Raw genomic sequence first — 11401 nt, 5'->3', positions numbered from 1 at the left:
TACACTTTCAACACAATGTCAACGAAATGCTACGGAACGTAAACAGAAAGATTGTAATTCATTATTTTTTTTTGCACTTTTGAAAGGGTCTCCTAGTTGGTTTCTTAGGTTGTTCGGAAACACGAGAGGAAAACGATTTAGGTCATGGACACGTCGCAAAAGCAAAAAGCAAGCATTCTAGGCACTCGTTTTTATGTTTACAGGTGCAGTGTTGCTGGAAAAGTGCACGTTTTGCTGGAGTGGGCTGGAGAGAGGTAAAAATAAATCGTTAGGTCCAGATATACCCCCACTGTATGACGTCAGCCTCGACATCACCCCGGGTACCCTGCTTGGCGTCGTCGGACTCGTAGGAAGCGGAAAGTCTGCGCTGCTGGCGGCCATACTGGGTGAGCTGCGGCGGCTTCGTGGAACCGCGCACGTTGGGGTAGGTACCTCGAATCAAGCACTCCTTTTGGGAGAATAGATTTTGCCGCTGTTTTACGCATAGTTACATAATCCTGCGAAATCTGTTTTGCGTAAGTAGCAATTGAAAGGAGAGGTAGGTTGTAGGTGCGAAGGCTGTAAGTTACAGCACTACAGTCCACGGATGCAGAAAACAGGACTGGAAACACAGGAATCACACGCAGTCATGTTGTCGTCCTTGTACTTTAGGCTACACTGAACGTCACCTTGATGACGTACCAACAAGCCTGAACTACATCCCTGAGTGGGTTCAAAACTTGTTACTGCACGAAAAATGGCTTCCAACGACCGTCGCCCGGCACTCCGTTTTGCTCAGGGGACCGGACCCCCAGCGCATTTGTGTGTCGGGTCTTTTTGTTGTTTCGTGTTCTTTTGCGCTCATTTGCGATTGCAATAAATAACGTCAATAGTGAACTTTCGTAGAACAAGACGCAAAGACCTGTCTGCAAGGCAAACGAATTACCGGGCGAACTATTAATTCGACGTGACGCGAGTCACTTGAGCACCTGCTTTCAAATGCATATTCTAGCTTGAACACTTACCTTGAAGTACCTGAGATGATTATTCAACGATGTTCACAATTACCGCGCATGGACTTTGCTCCTCATGGTGGCAGGGCAGGGATGGCGTACCTACCGCAGACGGCCTGCATCTTCAACATGTCCATCCGTGACAACGTGCTTTTCGGAAGGCCCATGGAACCATACCGATACCACTGTGTGCTCGAAGCGTGCGACCTGACTTCGAGACCTCGAGCTCCTACCGGCCGGTGACCTCACCGAAGTGGGAGAGAAGGTAGCTACTAAGCTGTGTTACGTCGTGATTGAAACCATGCAATGGCGTACAGGACACGGTGGCAGGAATGTTAAATCAGAGGTGGTGGTGGTGGTCAAAATGCTCTGTTAACTAGATATGGGTATGGCCTTCCTTGGTGGCTGCCATCTGAGAAGGGAAATGGAATGAGGTATGATAGGTACAGATAAAAATGCATCAGTTGCTCTGGAAATATTCTAGGAGGGAGTCCAAGATGGCGTTTCTTGTGATTTTGTTCAGCGATTGGGCTTATCGACTGGTGAAAACTCGCTGGTCGTAGCGATTACGGGTATCTACTGAATGCTTCGATGCTTTTTATCGATGCTTTATGAATCAAGACAAAAGCTCGTGTGGTCGACTGTGATCATTACACAAAGAAGAATATAGATCTCTGTCACGGACTAAGGGAAGTTACATATACAATTTCAAACAAAATTTTGATGTGGTAGTCATGTTTGCTTTGTGCTCAATTATTTTTACCTTGACCGGCGTCTTCAGCTTTACTTTTGTAAGTGTGATAGGTGCAGAAATGGAGCAACATGCGCTAACGTCACTTGGCCAGCGAAGTCAAGTTATGGTTTTCTTCTGCAAAGCATGTAATCTGCATCGCAATCTCCATTACAATACCCCGCCTCCACTGCCACAATCACTGACATCAACGCTTTCCAGTCAGCCATTGCTCATGAATATTCGTAACAGTGCGTCATTGTACGATTCCTTTATTTTTATTTTAACACGAAAGTGTTTTATGCCGGGGTCCACCAAGACTTCACTGACGTATTTCCGTCACGGAAATACGTCATAGAACATAATACAAAGAAAGAAACCAGAAGAAAAAGTTCCACAAACATGCAAAATTTGGAAATCGAACCCACGACCTCTCGGTCCGCGACGATAGATCGCCGAGCGTTTAACCCATTGCGCCACAAACGCATTTGCAGAGAGCTACACAGACGCGCCTTATATATCTAACACTCCTCCGTGTACCCGCGCTCTTGCTCGGGGCGGTGCCGCCGCCTACGAGCAGAAAAGAGAAGTACTGCATTATGACACTAACGCGCACCGACAGTGAACGCTTCGGTGGTCTCAGCGCTACGACGCCTCGATGCCAGCATTCGAAGGGACGCTGGCATCAAGAAGCACTACCAACGCCACCTAGGTGGCGTTCACCGCACTCAGCACAACGGAGCCTGGCCTCCGCAATTAGCTCTGAAAATGTTTCTGAAGTTGATCGTATTTTTATTTTTTATTGTTTAGCATAATTGACCCACTCCTCTTTGTAATGCTTTGGTCTTCAGAGAAAATCAATCAATCAATCTAGATATTACATGTTATGTATGGTTACGATGAAACACGAGCACTCTCTGCGTGCTATTGTATCTCAGTTCGTGATATACATTGACGTGGAGCGGGCCCTGGGCATGGTTAGGTAATTGTTTTGGCTGTTTCAGCGTCAATAAAATATAAGCTATTGAGATGGCCCTCTGTGCCGAGAGGACCTCCTTTTTGTAACCTTGTCATCATTTCTCGAAAAAAATTAATTCCACTCTGTGAAGGTGGATGACCAGCGAAGCTGTTTAGCGCACGACACAGAGGTGACACAGAATTTTGAACAGAGGCACGGACATTTTTATTATCCTGATCGGTGGTCATCGTGACAATAGGTACACACGCACATTCGCATATCACCTCTGTTATTAAATCTGTCCGTCACGTAAGACAATGAATGGCTCATACCCCCTTAAGCATCATATCCCCCGTAAACGCAGCCTCCCCATTACAACGACAGGAGAGAAGTGAAATTCTACGCTGGAATGGTGAGCGGCAACGGAGCCAGCTGTGGAAGAAGACGACGACGACGAACGCCTTAGCAGTGGCACGAGCGCGTTCGCGCGGTTGCGCCGATAGGCGCCAACCCTTTGCCCTTGGTCGCGCGCCACGTCACGCGCTACGTCATACATTCACAGAGGCACATCGTTTTAGACACAGGTGGCCGTTAAATCGAGCTCCGACGTGAGCGCGATATGCGTTCGCTTTTGTTGTTGGCTCTTTCACTCTCACACTTTAGGGGAGAGTTCTCACGCGCGGACGCAATAAAATCCCGGATCCCAGCCATGGACAGATTCGCTGTCAAAAAATCGCAGTGACACCTGCTCACACGGCCCATGCTCAGTCCTTCTCTGTTCAGGCTAGGTATGTTACAGCTAACTGTACGAACCATGTGCTGCATTTATTATTTATAGCGCTCATTAAAGTATTGCGTTATCCAAGGAAATCGAATGCTTCAAGTGTTACTGCGCCAAAAGCTTACCTTCGACTGATCTTATTGTCCGTAAAAATGGGCCTTTTAAACGTCAATTTGTTTTCATTTCTTGTTCTTTCAGCGAGTGCTCGATTTTAGTGACAATTTTCGCCCCTCGGCTGCAGACGACCTTTTTTTTTTTTTTTTTTAGAAACTTGCACTATGAGGATGCTTGAAATGGACCGACCGTTGAGCTCCATGCGTTCTCAGTGTCTATGCATGAGTGTTTCGCGTGCACAATGTACTGAGTGCGCTACTCTTTTCCTTCTTTCCTTCTTTCTTTCTTTCTTTTTGCGCAGGGAGATACGCTAAGTGGAGGGCAGAAGCAGCGGGTGGCTCTGGCGCGAGCCGTGTACAGTGACAGCGACATCTACCTCATAGACGACACCCTCAGTGCTTTGGATGTGCATGTAGCTGCGGAGGTGTTTGCACGGGTGATCGGACCCGAGGGCCTTCTTAGGGACAAAGTACGGGACACACTCACTCTGTTGTTATAATTTCCCTTGCGGAAACGATAACGGTAGTTTATGCTGAATATACAGGGTGTCCCAACTATCATGCACCAAGATTTAAAAATATGAGAATGCCAAGTATCTAGACAGAACCAAGGTAGTGTTGTTTGCCGTCGCTTGGAGATACTCAGATAATTTTTTGCATTCCGCCTAATTGCATAATTAGTCTTAATTAATGAACTTCTCCAATATTATAATTAGATGGAAAGTGTGAATGAGAAAATTGTAGAGAAACATGATAAACTCCCGATACAGCTTTCTGTTGCTTAATACGTGCTATATGAAAGTGTTTTTCCGAGCGTGAAAGAAGCCCCTCTATATATATAGTTATATTTTTAGACAATATATAGACACCCGGTATATGGATGCATTTAAAAGTATGTATGTTGAAGTAGACAGTAAGCAGAAAAAATGTGGTTGATCCCTCTTATATAGGAATCGGTATAGAACACGAAAGTGAAACGTGTCTTCACAGAAGTAGTGTAATGTTTATTGCACATTGATATATAATGTCTATTGGTGTTTTGTGGCTAAAGCGCCCTTAGGCGTTGATGCACCCACGCTGACGCCTGGTGGCACGTCTCCACCATCACGACTACCAACGTCGATGACCATGAGCAACCGTCGTGCATATGGAAGCTGCACTACGCTGCACACGCTAGCACAACGCGAAAGACGAAGCTTATGGACTACACAGCTTATGGAAGACGCGCATGTTAGACCGAAACGCTGAACCTGTTGTTTCGGCGAAATTTCACTACGCTCAAATGATTGGTCACTTGAAGGACATATATGACTTGACAGATTTTCAACCGGACTGGTACCATCTCTTGTTACGTTGCTTGTCGTTGCCACCTTTTTAAGATCAAAGTTACTTGCCACTTGTTTAAGAACAAAACTACTTGTAGTTTTGTTCGGGTAGGGTGAGCTTAACGAGATTTTAGGCCATTTCTAGGCCATGAATATAAGATGTGTTGGCTGGTGCTTGCACGTTTTCCGCAGATACTATTTCTCTCGCATATACATGATGCAATAAATACCATGTAAGAAAAAAAAATGTGGTTGATCCCTCTTATATAGGAATCGGTATAGAACACGAAAGTGAAACGTGTCTTCACAGAACTAGTGTAATGTTTATTGCACATTGATATATAATGTCTATTGGTGTTTTGTGGCTAAAGCGCCCTTAGGCGTTGATGCACCCACACTGACGCCTGGTGGCACGTCTCCTCCATCACGACTACCAACGTCGATGACCATGAGCAACCGTCGTGCATATGGAAGCTGCACTACGCTGCACACGCTAGCACAACGCGAAAGACGAAGCACGTAACTGACACACTAATACAACGTGCAAGACAAAGCACGTAACTGAATCGTCACCGAGTCAAATCAGCGCGTACAGCGCGTCGTAATTGCAGCCTCCGCGATCAACTTCAGAAACATTTTCAGAGCTAATTGCGGAGGCCAGGCTCCGTTGTGCTGAGTGCGGTGAACGCCACCTAGGTGGCGTTGGTAGTGCTTCTTGATGCCAGCGTCCCTTCGAATGCTGGCATCGAGGCGTCGTAGCGCTGAGACCACCGAAGCGTTCACTGTCGGTGCGCGTTAGTGTCATAATGCAGTACTTCTCTTTTCTGCTCGTAGGCGGCGGCACCGCCCCGAGCAAGAGCGCGGGTACACGGAGGAGTGTTAGATATATAAGGCGCGTCTGTGTAGCTCTCTGCAAATGCGTTTGTGGCGCAATGGGTTAAACGCTCGGCGATCTATCGTCGCGGACCGAGAGGTCGTGGGTTCGATTTATAAATTTTGCATGTTTGTGGAACTTTTTCTTCTGGTTTCTTTCTTTGTATTATGTTCTATGACGTATTTCCGTGACGGCAATACGTCAGTGAAGTCTTGGTGGACCCCGGCATAAAACACTTTCGTGTTAAAAAATGTTTTAGTACTGACAATATGAAGAACAGCGTAGGGGACATCACTAACAAGTCGTCAGCGTCTTTTGTCAACCAAGCAATATTCCTTATCTTCTCTGGTGATGCACCATTGCGACAATGCAATGATTATCAGCAGCAGGAGGCCAATTTCGATGGTGCCGACACGGCTTCGGCTCTTGGCAATAGAAATAAAATGTACACATATTGGTATCATGATAAATAAACTTCGGATGATTCAGACAGAAATCAGAATCATAAAGCACAAACAGCAGCAACAAGAGTTGGCTTCAAGGTAAGATATCCTGTGCTGAAAAACGAACTCGTTATCATGTTCTGAATAGTCGCATAACGCACGCCTGGTTAGCACCAGGTGTTCAAAATTAACCAGGGGTCCTCCTCTACGGCGTTTCTTGTAGTCCCTGCATTTGGCCTTGGGACGTTAAAATTAATTAATTAATTAATTGTTGAAATTTATACAGTTTGTTTCGTTGCACAGACGCGAATAATGGTCTGCAATCAAGAGGCATTCGTGAAGGACGTCGACAAGCTGCTGCTTCTGTCGGACAACCGAGTCGTCCCGTACGGGTCCCTTTCCGAGCTGAACGCGGACCCCGTGGCTCCGAAGACGATGCTGTTTGGCAGCAGACAGAAGGCGTCATCCACTACAGAGCGCCGTGACAGCGGGTGATTGACGAATTACAACGTATTGAGCGTTAGTCAGTTCGTCTCTATCCTATATAGCACTGACCAACTGCTTCGCTTCTCGGTAAACCTCAACATGGACCACACATTAGACACGCTTCTACGCCGCTTAGGAGGTGGCCTACACGCCTTACTTTCACCGCGTAAGGACATCATCTGAGTGCACCCACTATGACAATGGCATGTGCAATACTCGCGAACAAACTACGGCAAGCAAAGATTATCCTACCCTCTTCCAATGTTTATGGCCCCCTTGAAGCTTGTGTGGAGCATTGCCTCTGTGAGCGCCCACAAAGTGATAAGTGGCGATGCATGCTTCGTGGTCGTGTAAACTTTCTATATGCCGATGTCCTTTCTCTGCACAGAAAAATTTTGACCCTGGCAGTTGTCCCTGCAAACAGAGACTACCTGTCAAAGTTATACGGGATTTTCTCGTTGACAGTGATGGGGTCAATTTTTTTACAACATCAGTTTGTGTGCGCTCTCTTTTCCCCTGTGTTTCTATGGCTTGTTCATGCTTATCTTGTTATTGTACTCCTATAACATCTTTTATTTCTGTTTTTTTTTCTGAACCCATAAACTTGTTCCACTAGTGTTTTGTTATTTTATTGTGATTTCCTCGTCTAGTTATTTTTCTTGGCTGATTAGGAATAGCCCTTTCGGTGGCTAAACTACTTGATTCACAGATAATAAAGAAGGAAATTAGTTGGAGCGTGGGACCATTTTGTGGTGTCGATGTATATCCGTAACAAATACTTAGTCACATGGTAGCTGGGCGTGTTGAAGCACATCGGAAGCATTCAGGGTAACAAACAGCTAGTAATTGAGATGTTCTAAGCATGAAACAGTCTGTTTTATTGTTTTTCGCTACGTATTTGTCCTAAAAAAAAAGGTATCCTCAGCGTAACCGAATCGAACTCACCGAACAGAATATAAGTGATCAAAATGCCTGTTGCGTACGCGTGGTTATAAATGATAGTTCGACTTGTAATCTACACTATAGCTTGTTTCTAGGCATGAGGTAGACCCTAAGTGTACGTTTCGGAGTGTGAATTAAGTTGCAAATGCATGTCAACCTGGAAATGAAACAACGCATCGAAGTAGTTGCGGAACTGTGCGCATTTTAATGTTATGCTGATAATATAAAAAGTTTTGCCACTTAGTCGCTAGAGGCCAGTCTTATTTCTTGTACGCGCTTTCGTTCAAGCTACGTGCACTCAAAATCCTAACTTAGAATAGTTCGAACCATGACGACAGTTAGACATAATTTAATACCGGTTTACCTCTTTTGTTCATTGGACTTGAGAAGCACCCGACTTCTCGAACTCCTCCTAGCTAATCAACTGCCCTGCACCGCACGTTCTTAGAACCGTACTTACGTTATTAGGAAAGTTACTACCGGAGCCTACTGTACAGGGGTCACAATGACCACAGCTTAAATATCAGATAACAACAAATAGAAAATTGAGGGGGGGGGGGGTATGTGATGAAATCCTCTCGCTATTATAAAGCATCTACAGGGTGAAAGCTAGTAAGCTTTCATATATTGCAAGCTATTTTTATTGTTCTTAAACCTAAATAACAGTTTTGTTGTGTTCTAGCAGTCTTACGGCGCGTTTAACGCCTTGAATGACAGGGCCAGATGTATATGGAAAGCTTCAAGAATCACTGAATTTCTTTACGGTGGAACGAAATCAGTTGAGTGTCGTAACTCTCTCGCAGAATGCTCCTTTATATTCTCGCGTATTCTTACGACGCGCTTCTTTTTTCGGTTTGTTGCAGCTGCGACGCGTTACTGACAGCTGAAAGGGGCAGCACCGCAGAACTCACCGCTCAGGAAATCCGCGACACGAGTTTGGTACGTATGCCGTTTTATTTTCGCTCCGCAGTGAGCTGTAGAGTGCTCGATTGGTGATACGCCTTATTTAGCGCAAGAGCATCTCCTGCTCCATAAAGCTTTCATAAATATAAGTAAACAAGATAGGAACAATACGAATGCTGCAGCGAAGATGCTCCTCGGCAGATAGTTGGCCAGTGTATTCGGGTCAGGAAAGTTTCTTATTGTAGAGGTTAGAAGGAAATATTACTCTTTCCTGACGTCCTTCCTGACATGTCGCTTCCTCACGTCATTCCGCGTCTTTTACACCTTAAACAAGGAAACATTGCCCTCGCTATATAGGATTGTAACAATCTTAAGGGCTGAATCCACACGAGGCAGCCTGATCCAATGCTTCGGTCACGACAGTGCTATTATAAATAGCTGGGTAGAGCGCTTAATTTATTCCGTTGTGTTCCGTAGAAACCGTCGCATGTGTCGTTTTTTTTAAGCATTTGCCTTTGAAATATAAAGAAAAAAAATACTATTCTCCAACACGGCCACAGAAGTCGAAGACAGCATGATTTTAGAAGTTGATGCATTGGAATACTTCGCTATATAAAATCGCGTGAACAGAAAACCGGGAGGGTCAGCTGAATCGGTTCTGTTCGCGACGTGTCACACTGCGCACCGTCTGAGCCGTAATCACGCGCGTCCCTTTTCTAAGAGCACCATGGAGCTGCTGCGCTCCCTGGTGACCATGTCCGGCGCCTGCCTGCCCCTGGCCGTGCTCTGCATCTTGGCACATGCCGTGGCCGTGGGGCTGTTTCTTATCTGGATCAAGGCGTGGACAGACGCGAGCATCGCCGTGGGCATCGGCGACGTGTCCACGACAACCTGGGTCACGGCGTTGGCCGCACTCTGTCTTTGCGACTGTGAGTAGGAGTCACGTGACAATGTCGTACATCGCATGCTCTCACGTGCCAGCAAGCCTTTTATCTAGTTGAAGTAGATAAAGGAAGTGGAGAGAAGGACCTGCCTAACTGTAGCTTGAAAGTCTAGCCTCTTCGCCCACTTACAAACAGTGGGGGGCCTATCCATCAAATAAACACACCTTGAGGGAGTGCCCTGCAAACGCCATCTTCAAAAAGACCATACTTTCCGAATTACCACACAACCAGCGTCCTGGCAGCTAGGAGGAGTGGACCACTCCCCCACGGAGGTGGCCGCTTCTGGTGCGGCACGTCAAGAGCGTGCTGGACCAGGAGGCATGAGTCTACCAGGAAGCCTGGACTTGGGCTTTAGTTCCTTCGGTGCTAATAAATGTTATTTCTCTCTCTCTCTCTCTCTCGCAACACAGCCTGTCAGAGTGAAACTGTGGAAGACATCATGGGTGATCATCAGACAACCTGCCGCAGTGTCTCCGTGGCTGTGACGTTCTGCTGCTGAACACAAAATCACGGGTGCAGTTCCTCGCCGCGGCAGCCGCATTCGGACGGGGCCGAAATGCAAGAAAGCGCTCGTGTACTTAGATTTAAGGAAGAGTTACTGTATATCCTACCTTCGGTAGCATGTACAGTAACTCTAATTTAAGTGCACGTGAAAGAACCCCTGGTAGTCAAAGTTATTTTGGAGCCCTCTACTAAGGCATCCCTCACAATTCCCACTGTGAAGTTTCGGGACAATTGTGTGGTTCAATGTCTCGTCTCGGGACGTTGAACCACACAATTATTGACCGTATTGCAACGGCAAACAAAACATATGGGTCATTAAAAAATGGGCAAATCCCAGGTAACCGATGTTACGTGAAGGATTTTGCAGGTACATGGTTATCTATCATTGTCTGGGGTTCCGCAGAGCGATACCAGGTGGACCAAAGTGTTTGTCTAAGTTGAGTAGTTGTGTGCATGGGCCGCGAGCGTACGTGCCTGTGACGACAGCAGCACGGCGATGACCGCGTTGAAGACGATCGTGTGGCGGCAACGCCACGATTTCTATTCCCGCCGTTCGACGCAAGCTTACGACGGGGCAATTGTTTGCTTCTACATGTGTAGTGGACGAGCGTAAAAGAGGGAAACGCAGATTGAGACGTCATCCGCGACTACTTGTTATGCAATTGTATGTATCTATAGCTATGTCGTGTAATATACGTACAAAGACGTTGACATTTGTACTCCGGCAATGAACTGTTAAAGTATCATTAACTTGGGTGATCATGAAGTCGGTACAACGTCGCACGATTTCTACGTCGTGTGCTACGGGGAATGTGCCGAGGAAAGTGGACCGCTCCCGGAGATTGTGCACAGTCTAACACGGCGCCTCAGAGCGCGACCTGTCACACGAAAAGAAGATGAGGACATGGCACGGTGCACACGCGCCGAGCGTTCCGAAGATCTGGCTGGCTTTGGAACGAAATAATTATGCGCGGGTTCCTGCAAAGCTAGTTCCTAGAGACTGGTACCACGAATGTACCTCTTTCTGTACTTGTGCTGTTCAATCTGGCGCTAAAGAAAAAGAAAGTGATCGTGGCCTAATGGTTAGTGCACCAAGCTGCTGTGCTCAAAGACAGAAGTTCGATTCCAGCGTCGGCCGCACTATATTTTTGTTTTCATTAAAGCGAGGCGAGACAAAAACTACCTGGCGACCTACCTGCCGCAAAGTGCCAAGAAGGAGGCAAAGAATTCTTCGCATTAAAAGAAACGTCCTCGTGTGTAAGAATTACGATATCCAAGGTATAGAGTTCTGATACGTTTCCCCTTAACCAAGGTATATTCGCCGCCCTCGCAATTGCTTTAGCGCCTTCGGGGAAGATGTGCACTCTTCTTGACACTTTTGCTCTGTCTACAACGCGCAGTGCTGC

At 46.4% G+C, this 11401-nt stretch overlaps 1 long non-coding RNA gene across 1 annotated transcript; it reads left to right on the top strand.

Annotated features, from left to right (window-relative positions):
• Positions 1-226: 226 nt before the first annotated feature.
• Positions 227-4037, top strand: LOC119433906 (uncharacterized). Its single transcript, XR_007464510.1, has 3 exons — positions 227-428; positions 1084-1257; positions 3877-4037. It is a non-coding gene; the product is annotated as an uncharacterized LOC119433906 (long non-coding RNA).
• The last annotated feature ends 7364 nt before the right edge of the window (positions 4038-11401 follow it).

Source organism: Dermacentor silvarum, chromosome 11, assembly GCF_013339745.2.
Source record: "Dermacentor silvarum isolate Dsil-2018 chromosome 11, BIME_Dsil_1.4, whole genome shotgun sequence".
NCBI lineage: Eukaryota > Metazoa > Arthropoda > Arachnida > Ixodida > Ixodidae > Dermacentor > Dermacentor silvarum.
The sequence above is the reverse complement of the archived record's forward strand: the minus strand, read 5'-3'. Positions and strand labels throughout refer to the sequence as shown.